Source organism: Tubulanus polymorphus, unplaced genomic scaffold, assembly GCF_964204645.1.
Source record: "Tubulanus polymorphus unplaced genomic scaffold, tnTubPoly1.2 scaffold_35, whole genome shotgun sequence".
Taxonomy (NCBI): domain Eukaryota; kingdom Metazoa; phylum Nemertea; class Palaeonemertea; order Tubulaniformes; family Tubulanidae; genus Tubulanus; species Tubulanus polymorphus.
Genome location: NW_027437442.1, coordinates 32,619 through 43,797, shown reverse-complemented (window position 1 = coordinate 43,797; position 11,179 = coordinate 32,619).

The window sequence follows — 11,179 nt, the reverse complement described above, 5'->3', positions numbered from 1 at the left end:
CGAGGAACAGAGGTCTGTGATGTTGGAGGTGTTGGAGCTGTTGTTGGTGTTATTGTAAAGGATGGTAATTCGGGAATTGTTGTAATCGGACGTGATAGATCTTGATGAGTCGATGGCACTGGAGTCGTTGGTGATGTTGGAGGAACAGAAGTCTGTGGTTTTGGAGGTGTTGAAGCGGTTGATGGTGCTATCGTGAAGGATGGTATATCTGAAATTGTTGTAATCGGACGTGAAGGATCTTGGTGAGTCGCTGGCACTGGAGTTGTTGGTGATGTTGGAGGAACAGAAGTCTGTGGTGTTGGTGCTGTTGTTGGTGCTTTCGTGAAGGATGGCATATTTGGAATTGTTGTAATCGGACGTGAAGGATCTTGATGAGTCGATGGCACTGAAGTTGTTGGTGATGTTAAAGGAACAGATGTCTGTGACGTTGGAGCTGTTGTCGGTGCTATCGTGAAGGATGGTTTATCTGGAATTGTTGTAATTGGACGTAAAGGATCTTGATGAGTCGATGGCACTGGAGTCGTTGGTGATGTTGGAGGAACAGAAGTCTGTGGTTTTGGAGGTGTTGAAGCGGTTGATGGTGCTATCGTGAAGGATGGTACATCTGGAATTTTTGTAATCGGACGTGAAGGATCTTGGTGAGTCGATGGCACTGGAGTTGTTGGTGATGTTGGAGGAACAGAAGTCTGTAATGTTGGAGGTGTTGGAGCCGTTTTTGCTGCTTTCGTGTAGGATAGTATATCTGGAATTGTTGTGATTGGACGTGACGGATCTTGATGAGTCGATGGCACTGGAGTTGTTGGTAATGTTAGAGGAACAGTAGTCTGTGGTGTTGGAGCTGTTGTTGGTGCTATCGTGAAGGATGGTATATCTGGAATTGTTGTAATTGGACGTGAAGGATCTTGATGAGTCGATAGCACTGGAGTTGTTGTTGATGCTGGCAGAACAGAAGTGTGTGGTTTTGGAGGCGTTGGAGCCGTTGTTGGTGCTATCGTCAAGGATGGTATATGTGGAATTGTTGTAATTGGACGTGAAGGATCTTGATGAGTCGATAGCACTGGAGTTGTTGTTGATGCTGGCAGAACAGAAGTCTGTGGTTTTGGAGATGTTGGAGCCGTTGTTGGTGCTATCGTGAAGGATGATATATCTGGAATTGTTGTTATCGGAAGCGAAGGATCACGGTGAGTCGATGGCGTTGTTGATGATGTTGGATTAACAGAAGTCTGAGTTGTTGGAGCTGTTGTTGGTGCTTTCGTGCCGGATGGCAAATCTGGAATTGTTATAATTGGACGTGAAGGATCTTGGTAAGTGGATAGCACTGGAGTTGTTGGTAATGTTAGAGGAACAGAAGTCTGTGGTATTGGAGCTGTTGTTGATGCTATCGTGTAGGATAGTATATCTGGAATTGTTGTGATTGGACGTGACGGATCTTGATGAATCGATTGCACTGGAGTTGTTGGTGATGCTGGCGGAACAGAAGCTTGTGGTGTTGGAGGTGGTGAAGCGGTTGTTGATGCCAGTGTGAAAGATGGTACATCTGGAATTGTTGTAATTGGACGTGAAGGATCTTGGTGAGTCGATAGCACTGGAGTTGTTGGTAATGTTAGAGGAACAGAAGTCTGTGGTGTTGGAGCTGTTGTTGGTGCTATCGTGTAAGATGGTATATCTGGCATTGTTGTGATTGGATGTGACGGATCTTGATGAATCGATTGCACTGGAGTTGTTGGTGATGCTATCGTGAAGGATGGTATATCTGGAATTGTTCTAATTGGACGTGAAGGATCTTGTTGAGTCGATAGCACTGGAGTTGTTGGTGATGCTGGCAGAACAGAAGTCTGTGGTTTTGGAGATGTTGGAGCCGTTGTTGGTGCTATCGGGAAGGATGGTATATCTGGAATTGTAGTGATTGGACGTGACGGATCTTGATGAATCGATTGCACTGGAGTTGTTGGTGACGCTGGCGGAACAGAAGCCTTTGGTGTTGGAGGTGCCGAAGCGGTTGTTGATGCCATTATGAAAGATGGTACATCTGGAATTTTTGTAATTGGACGTGAAGGATCTTGGTGAGTCGATGGCACTGGAGTTGTTGGTGATGTTAAAGGAACAGAAGTCTGTGATGTTGGAGGTGTTAGCGCTGTTGTTGGTGCTATCGTGAGAGACGGTACATCCGGAATTTTTGTAATCGGACGTGAAGGATCTTGATGAGTTGATGGCACTGTAGTTGTTGGCGATGTTGGAGGAAGGGAAGTCTGTGGTGTTGGAGGTGTTGGATCCGTTTTTGGTGCTATCGTGGTAGATGGTGGATCTAGAATTGATGTAATCCGACGTGAAGGATCTTGATGAGTCGATGGCACTCGAGACGTTGGTCGAACTGAAGTCTGTGGTATTGGCGTAGGAGTTGTTTTCATTGGACGTGTCAGAGGAAGGGATGACTGGGGCATAGGCGTTCGAGATGGAGTCTTTGGATCTTGGTGTGTTGTTGGTTCTGGGGACGTTGGACGTCATTAGGCACCAGTTCATCGTAGAAGAATTAAAATGTTCAATAAGTGCATTACTAATACACAAACTAATTATCGATACAAGCGAAATGCATAAGAAAGATAACTATACAACGCATCATCACGCGCGCGAGGTGTTTTATTTCAAAAAGAAAGAGCCGACAGTAAACTATCTGACGCGGCTTTCGGACTTAAATTTTCATTTTATTTTGGCTTTCCGGATCGACGCGGGTGGCTTCGCGATTTGATGAGAAACAATGTATCAACTTTGAAGGGCCTAATACACGATACTGATAATCGATAAAAGTGAAATGCATAAAAGGTTTACCGTACAACAAGTCTTCACACGCGCGTGAGGTATTTTTATGTTTAAAAGAAGGAGCCGACCGCGAGCAATCTGTTGCGCGATTCGGAGTATTATTTTCTTTTTATTTCGGCTTTTGGGAGTGACGCGGGCGGCTTCACGATTTGATGAGAAACAAGGTGTCAACTTCGAGGGCCTTAACCTTCAGGGCGATTTATTGCCCATTTAACACATAGATTATGCAAAGTTATGCGTAATATCGTTAGCCAATTTGGTGCCTGATCAAATTGCCTCAAATGGCGCCTGATGGCCGGAGGCTTTCCTACATACTTTACATAAGTTGCCCGAAACGAATTATTCAAATCGGGAATATAGATTTATTGTCGAGACACGAAACTCTTATAGGAGAATAAATTGGTCCACTTATTTAACGGCTTTTATGCAGCAATAAATTGTACCCAATGTACTTACCTTCAAAGTGAAACTACACTTTCCGAACGCAATCAATGTCCGACACGCAAAGACATGCCGAGAAGTAGTGGATGGCCATCTTATACCGACTCGGCTGATTTCATCTTTGAAACCCGCCATAGCTGATCTGCAGATTGAAAATTCGCTTGTCTAACCAAATCACGAAAACTGAGATTATCTTCTGGATCAACTGTATCTGAGTGATTGATACAGCACGCTAAAACCTGACACCAAAAAAAAAAAAAAAAAAAAAAAAACCTGTCACCAAATTCATTGAATTTCCAGCCGTTGTCGCGTTGAGACCAGAAACATGATTCAAGATAAAGTATCGCGCAATCCACGGTAACAACTGTTTCTGGGCATTGTATCGCCGATGCATCATCAAAAAGCGGTATTTTAAAAAAAAAAGTCTCCTATCGATAATTCCCCAGTCAGTTTCTAAAGTTTCCTATATATGCTTATTTCATGCGTTGCGTACATATAAAGAACATACACCCTTGCATTGGTTGTAAATCGTTATAAAAGCATACATGGGAAGGTTGAATTACTTACGAATTGAATCACTTGAATTACTTACGAGGTTTAATTACTTGCGTACGTACTTCATGCACAGTGCTCCGGGAGCGTTCGAGTCTTACATACGTACGTAAGGCAAATATAACGGTTCCCTTAACTGTGCTTACGAGTACTGTCGGGTAACAAGGAACCGGCTACACAGTTTGCAGGGTTGTCTGCGGAGTGAAATTCCGATCGAAATGTGAACCCTGGAGCCAGTAGAACAGTTCTGAATGCTGATCCACAGATTTCAGACGAGTGAGGTTTGCCTCGTCCAAATAAAAATTGTTCATTTTCCAATGAATAGGGCCGAATTATTATCGAGAAACAGGAACTGGGTCCTTAAGCCAGTCAGCTGGTTAAGTTTACTACACAGAAGATTACTAACATGAAACACGCATAACCAAAAGTCATGACTTGTCAAATCGAAACAGAAGTATTTCACAAATCTAGTACACTAACGTGAATCTGCTGTGCTGATTACAAGAACAATGTATATCCTTTTGTACTCACTTTTAGCACAGTTCCACCTCTCGAAATACTGCAAAATTGTACAAAATCAATTAATTTGGTTTCAAGTACTTCGTTCAATCGTTTCAAAAATACTATTATCTGTTATGTACGTTTAAAATTCAATATTCTACACAGTTCCATTTTTGAATGAATATGTGCCGTCCCAATTTCCACGTTTTGAATTGTGCTGTCCTTCCAAGATTCCATGAGAAAAATACCCGTATACAAAAATATACTTCTATTCTCATTCTTTTACCTTCCATTCAATGACACCATTTATGTAACAATTCCGACCGAAATATGGACCCTGGTGTCAATAAAACAGTTCTGAATGGTGCTCAACAAAGTTTCAGTGAGGTTCTTCTCGTCCAAATTAAAGTTGTTCATTTCCAATGAATGGCGCTGAATTATCATCGAGACGCTGGAACTGGGTCCTTCAGCCAGCCAGCAGTTAAGGTTACTATACAGAATGTATTTTCCAAGCTGCCGTATCGATTGCTGTCCGATAAAATAGAGGGCCACAGCCATCGAGTGAAAGTAAATTTTATGTTTGACCAAAACATCATGTGCTGCGACATAATTCTTGCAGGAGCCATGGCGGGTGAGATGAGATTTTTTTGGATATTCTAAACAATCAAACAAAACATCTCAAGAGTTACCTCTGTTCGTGTTTTTCTTGTAACCAAGGATTCAGTAATTTTGTCAACCATTATGCTATAAGTTCCACTCATTTCACGGAAATTCCGTTAAGGCGCTTTTAACAATAGATAGTAAGCATTTAACAGAAGGAATAAGTAGCTTTGTCTAAATATTTTAGATAATCAAAAGAATATGGAGATTGATGTATGGGTGGCAAACTTCAAAGGGTTGGTAACTCGGTGATGCCAATTATAACTGAACGACAGAACACCATTGACACCATTTTCTTTTCTTTTGCAGATGTTCATTCAACATTCTCCTCTCTTTGTCTACTTATTAACACCATGTCCGTTGTAAGCGCACATACATATCCTAAAGATTACTATTAGAGCACAGAAGAAGCTTTAAACAAACCATTAATTCAAAGAAACAGTTCAGACTCTTTATTCCCAGTACAGGATTTTAGATTGAATAAATACGAGATTTATTCGTCATCCAGTCATATGTGAATCTAAGAAATTTGACCTAGCATTGTTCGATGGATATACGCTTGCGACCCCTGGTCGATCCCGATTTGCGGAGTTTTCAGTTACACATGGCTATTGTAGTGTAAAACAGACGTGAGAAGAACAGCTTCACTTGTAGATTATGTTCATTTTACATAGTCACGCACCAGTTGCGCAGTCCTGGCTTACGAGCAAGACCAGTCTAAGAATATCTTGTGAAGTCTGTCTAACAACTTTAGATCATTAGTCAAGACCAATTGTATTCACGCCAGAGCCCTGGTGTAGGTTCCATAGTCGAGACTTAAGTCCAAAAGTGGTCTTTAATCTGGAGACTGGTCTTAAGCTGTAAGATTAGCTATATAAATTAAATAGTCTTCGACTAGTCTTAAGTCTAAGCCATGACTATGGAACCGGCCCCTGGTGAACGTTTCAATTAAGGATTCAATAGGAAATTGAATAAAACCTACGTACGTAACAGAAGGAAATAAAAACGATTATTTTCAAGATATCAGTCAATAAACATTTGAGTTTTCTTGCGTTCGGTCATCGATTATTGATGATGTACTAAATACAGCGGTACAATCAATCTCACTGGTAGTATCTATAACAAGTACATCATTATACAATAACCCATTTAGTTTCTTCACCAGAAAAAGGATTGTAGTTTTTGGAGGCGGTTAAACAGCTGTTGTAGTCGTTGAATTAGTAGTTTTAGATATTGAAGAGGTGGCAATTGAGGAACGTACATCTGTGGTTTTTCACTCGGATAAGTTTTCTGTTGTCTAAGACTAGCCGTTCATGATGTCGGAACAGTTGTTTCTCCACTCGTTTCTGATGGATGAAAACTTGTCTGTTGATTTGGAGTTGATGACAATGATATTGGTTGACTTATTGTTCGTGGTCCTGGTGATGATGGCGTTGTTATTGATGGACTAGTACTTGTTTTCATCTGAGGTGTTGGAGGAAAAGAAGTTAGGGATGTCGGAGTTGAAGCCGATGATGTTATTGTAACAGTGGTTTCTCCACTCGTTGTTGATAGATGAAAACTTGTCAGTTGTTTCGGAGTTGTTGACAATGATATTGGTTGACTAATACTCGGCTGTGTCAAAAGAATATTAGTCAACAGTTCTGGAGTAGATGCCGTTGATGATGTTGGAACCGTAGTTTTTCCACTCGTTCCTGATGGATGAAAACTTGTATGTTGTTTTGGAGTTGATGACCATGATATTGGTTGACTATTTGTTCGTAGTTCTAGTGATGATGCCGTTGATTTTGCTGGATCAGTACTAGTTTTCATCGGAGTTGTTGAAGGAAAAGAAGTTTGGGATGTCGGAGTTGAAGCCGTTGATGTTATTGTAACAGTGGTTTCTCCACTCGTTTCTGATGGATGAAAACTTGTCTGTTGTTTAAGAGATGATGACAATGAAATTGGTAAATTAATAATCTGTTGAGTTGGAAGAATATTTGGCAATGGCCCTGAAGTAGGTGCCGTTGATGTTATTGGAACAGTTGCTTCTCCACTCGTTTCTGATGGATGAAAACTTTTCCGTTGTTTTGGAGATGATGACAATGAATTTGGTTGACTAAAAGTCTGTTGAGTTGAAAGAATATTTGTCAATAGTCCTGAAGTTGATGCCGTTGATATTGGTGGATCAGTACTAGCTTTCATCGGAGGTGTCGTAGGAAAAGACGTTTGGGATGTTGAAGTTGATGCTGTAGATGTTATTGGAACCGTAGTTTCTCCACTCGTTTCTAATGGATGAAAACTTGTCCGTCGTATGAAATGGCGTATACTTTGAGACCGAGAACAGTTTAAAAACGAGAACTGTTAGTACCGACAGATGCCAGGTTCGGTTTGTTTAGTTTGGTAAAACACACTGTTACCCGTAGTCAACATTAGTTTCTCGATCTAACTTTTATTCAAACTTTAGTCACTTCCTGCTTTCAAAAAATCATGAGATGAAAAATGTTGTTTTCTGTGGAAATCAAGTGTGATAAAACGTCATTCCTCGAGTGGACAATCGTTAATCTAAAACCGGAGCACACTGTCGAAGAGGCCGTTGTATATTTACTGACAGAGTGCCATGATTTCGAACGGGGTGAACGCTTGAGAAAGCTACAACAAGATTTCTACAACAGAAATATTCATGACGATAACGATGACATTCCCAGAAATTCACAAAATGATTGGGCATGTGACCCTAGAGATCAAATGCCTTTTTATACTGCATTTGAAAGGCTGAATCCAAGAACATGTCTATCTCACTTTTGAGCCCAAACGTCTACTTTTACTTAGTAGCCACTTGAGAACAATAAGCAATTAACGATATCAGCTACTTTTCCAGTAGTATACATTTCAAAACAGTCACTCTGAAATAGTATTCCTTTCAATTCAGTTGGTTTTCTATAGTGGCTGTTTCGAAGAGTCTACTATTGAAAAGTGACCATTTTGAAACATCTGGTTTCGATAGTGCACACTAGCAGTAGAGGTGACTGTAAAACCACCCGCCTGTTAACAGTGACTTAGTGATAGTAACTCCTACCATAGCAGCTACTCTCAAAACACATCGTTTCTAAAAGTCAACTATTGAAAAGTGACCATTTTGAGATGGCATGGTTATTTCCTGTTCAAAATAGCAGCATCTGTTAAAGATTTGCAGTGATACGTGACAGGTTCAAAGGTACTGTTAAACCCTAGGTGCTTTGTGTACAGAACTCTGTATGCTTTGAATACAGTTCTGTGAATAGAAAATCAAAGTTTTTGAGATGCTAAGAATCCCCTAAATTATATTACGCTCAACAAAATGGAAAACTATTCATTCATATAACATCATCACGGATTAAATCCATTAATACTAAAATATAGTGCCAGTCCTAGAATTCTTTACATTTGCGATTATAAAACATTCTGGTGCGTTCATAAATCTTTGATTTTGTAGAAAAGTAAGACAAGACAAAAAAATAAATGTGTCTTTTAGGCTTAATTTGTTTTTAAGGGTATATGAGAGAGGAATATACAAATAAAATCATATGTTCAAAAAATGAATTACGAAAAAAATGTATCTAAAATACTTAGAATTAACCTTGAATTAATTGTTTATATCGATACAAACGATTTTTAAATAATCTATTTGATATTCATTTTGTCACGCTGTTCTCTGCTTGTTCGTTAATGAATATTGAATCATTTTATCGCTTGCTAGAAATGATACCATAATCAAAATCTTATTTCGTAGTTATACAGTTTGGTTGAAATGAAATTACCAACTTATTATAAAAGATCAAACGATTAGCGTATAAAAGTGCAGTGTTGAGATGTTCACGTAATTTTGAAGTCAGCAATTTCATTTGATAGAGAAAACTTCTTTTGGCTTAAGATGTGAAAGAAATGCAATATGCTGTAATTCTAGTTTCACATACTTTCCCACTTTGTTGAGTAAATTGTTTATATAGGTTATCAAAAACCCAGCAGCAGCTATCGGTCAGCAGGTCAATTACACTGGCTAACTAGACAGTGATTGATGAACGAATGAACAAACTGCATTGGCCACCAAAAGACCACAAACCAAAAGTAATTACCTCTTAATATTGATAAACTTAGCACCGCAATATCTCTATGAAACTTTATTTCAAGGTGCCAATACAATAACATGCCAAAATGTACGGTGTTTGAACTTCGCTGAATCGATGAACCAATGATCGCTGAATTATAAGATTATCAGTTAACTCATTAACTGAATTATCAGTTTTCTCCAACTAAACTCTTTTTCTCAAATTATCGTAAACCAACGTTACCAATACTTGAATTTGGAAGTGAATGTGGGCTAGAACTAACAAAGGTACCGGTTTAAGGTGCAGATATACAGGGAATCCCTCTCATAGCGACCAACACGGTTTTATATCCCTTCTTTGCCGATTGGTAAATAATTTTCGATCTAAACGGCTACAGGACCCGAAGAAGTCGAATAAAATACTCTAAAGCGTGTTAACTGTGGACAAATGAAGAAATTCCACAATAGAATTTTGTATCATAAAATTTATTATAGTTAAACCACAACGTTTCAGCTGTTGACTGACAGCCATCTTACTAAAAGCCCTTATCACTAGGAATGTCTACATTCCACCTCATGATGGCTGTTAGTCTACAGTCAAAACGTTGCGGTTTCACCTTAACAAATTCTATCATATTTAAAATTCTATTACGGGATTTCTTCATTCATGACCCCAGCGACGATCACCAAAGGCCGTTACCGTAATCCAAATGAAATCTTGAATACCATACAAAGTTTCTTCTATTAAATTCGATCAAATATGGGCACAATTTAGATGATTTCTTTAGAATGTTAAAAATCCACATGGATATAGTATATTTTGTTTGAAAAAAATCAATGATTTCGCAAAATTAGAATTCAGGGAAATTCGAACACTCCGAAATGCACATCTTAATCTAAGATGCAACGACATCCAGGCCCCCGTTGAAGATAAACCACCATTTCACTAATGAGAGGTTAGCCTGAATTTTTGCGCTTTTAATCTAAGAATTTAAATCAAAAATAAATGCAGACCTATGCTTGAAAATAGCTGCATTTGTTCAAATTGAATTCTTTATTCAATTACATCGCCATGAAAAGAAGGAAATTTTGATTTATCTTAAAACTACATAACTATTGACAATTTGTAAACAAATTTAACTCCAATTGAGAGTTGGGAATCGCTCATTACATTTCACATCCTCAAAGATAGTATCTACAATATCTTCAGATCTCAACTGAGTCACTCTTTAATAGAACTATACCCCAAACTATAGCGTGAGTAGAGTTTCTCAGTATGTTTATATTGTCACGTATCACTGCAAATCTGAAGCATATGTTGCTACAGTGTATTTATAACAGGGAATCTGGCAAGCGATCTCAAAATAGTCACTTTTCAATAGTTGACTTTTAGAAAAGATGTGTTTTGAGAGTAGTTGCTATGGTAGGAGTTACTATCAATAAGTCGCTGTTAACAGGCGGGTGGTTTTACAGTCACCTCTACTGCTAGTGTGCACTATCGAAACCAGATGTTTCAAAATGGTCACTTTTCAATAGTAGACTCTTCGAAACAGCCACTATAGAAAACCAACCGAATTGAAAGGAATACTATTCCAGAGTGACTGTTTTGAAATGTATACTACTGGAAAAGTAGCTGATATCGTTAATTGCTTATTGTTCTCAAGTGGCTACTAAGTAAAAGTAGACGTTTGGGCTCAAAAGTGAGATAGACATGTTCTTGGATTCAGCCTTTCATTTGTTTAAAATTTTGTAGTTTAGGTGTTTTGAATAAAAGAAAATGAGCTAAATGTACATTCTTGGTCTTGTGCATTTGACTTCCTATGGATCTGGTCTCTAAAAAGAAAAAAACTCCCGTCCTCGTCTCACATAAGTATTATAAAAGGAATATTTTTTTTCTATTTAAAAAGAAAAACCTCCCGCCCTCGTCTCCTTGGAAAATATGGAAATACGAGTTTATTTCCCCTTTTTTATTTTAAAAAAGTACATAAACAAAAAATTCGCCCGCCCTCGTCATGTTTAGAAGAGAGGTTTGGACGAGAAACAAGGTATCAATATTGAAGGGCCTTAGTATTCGAAATATTTTGGACTGACCTGTTTTTTAATGAATTTCGCACATGTGGCCCTCATACACAAAAATACAGT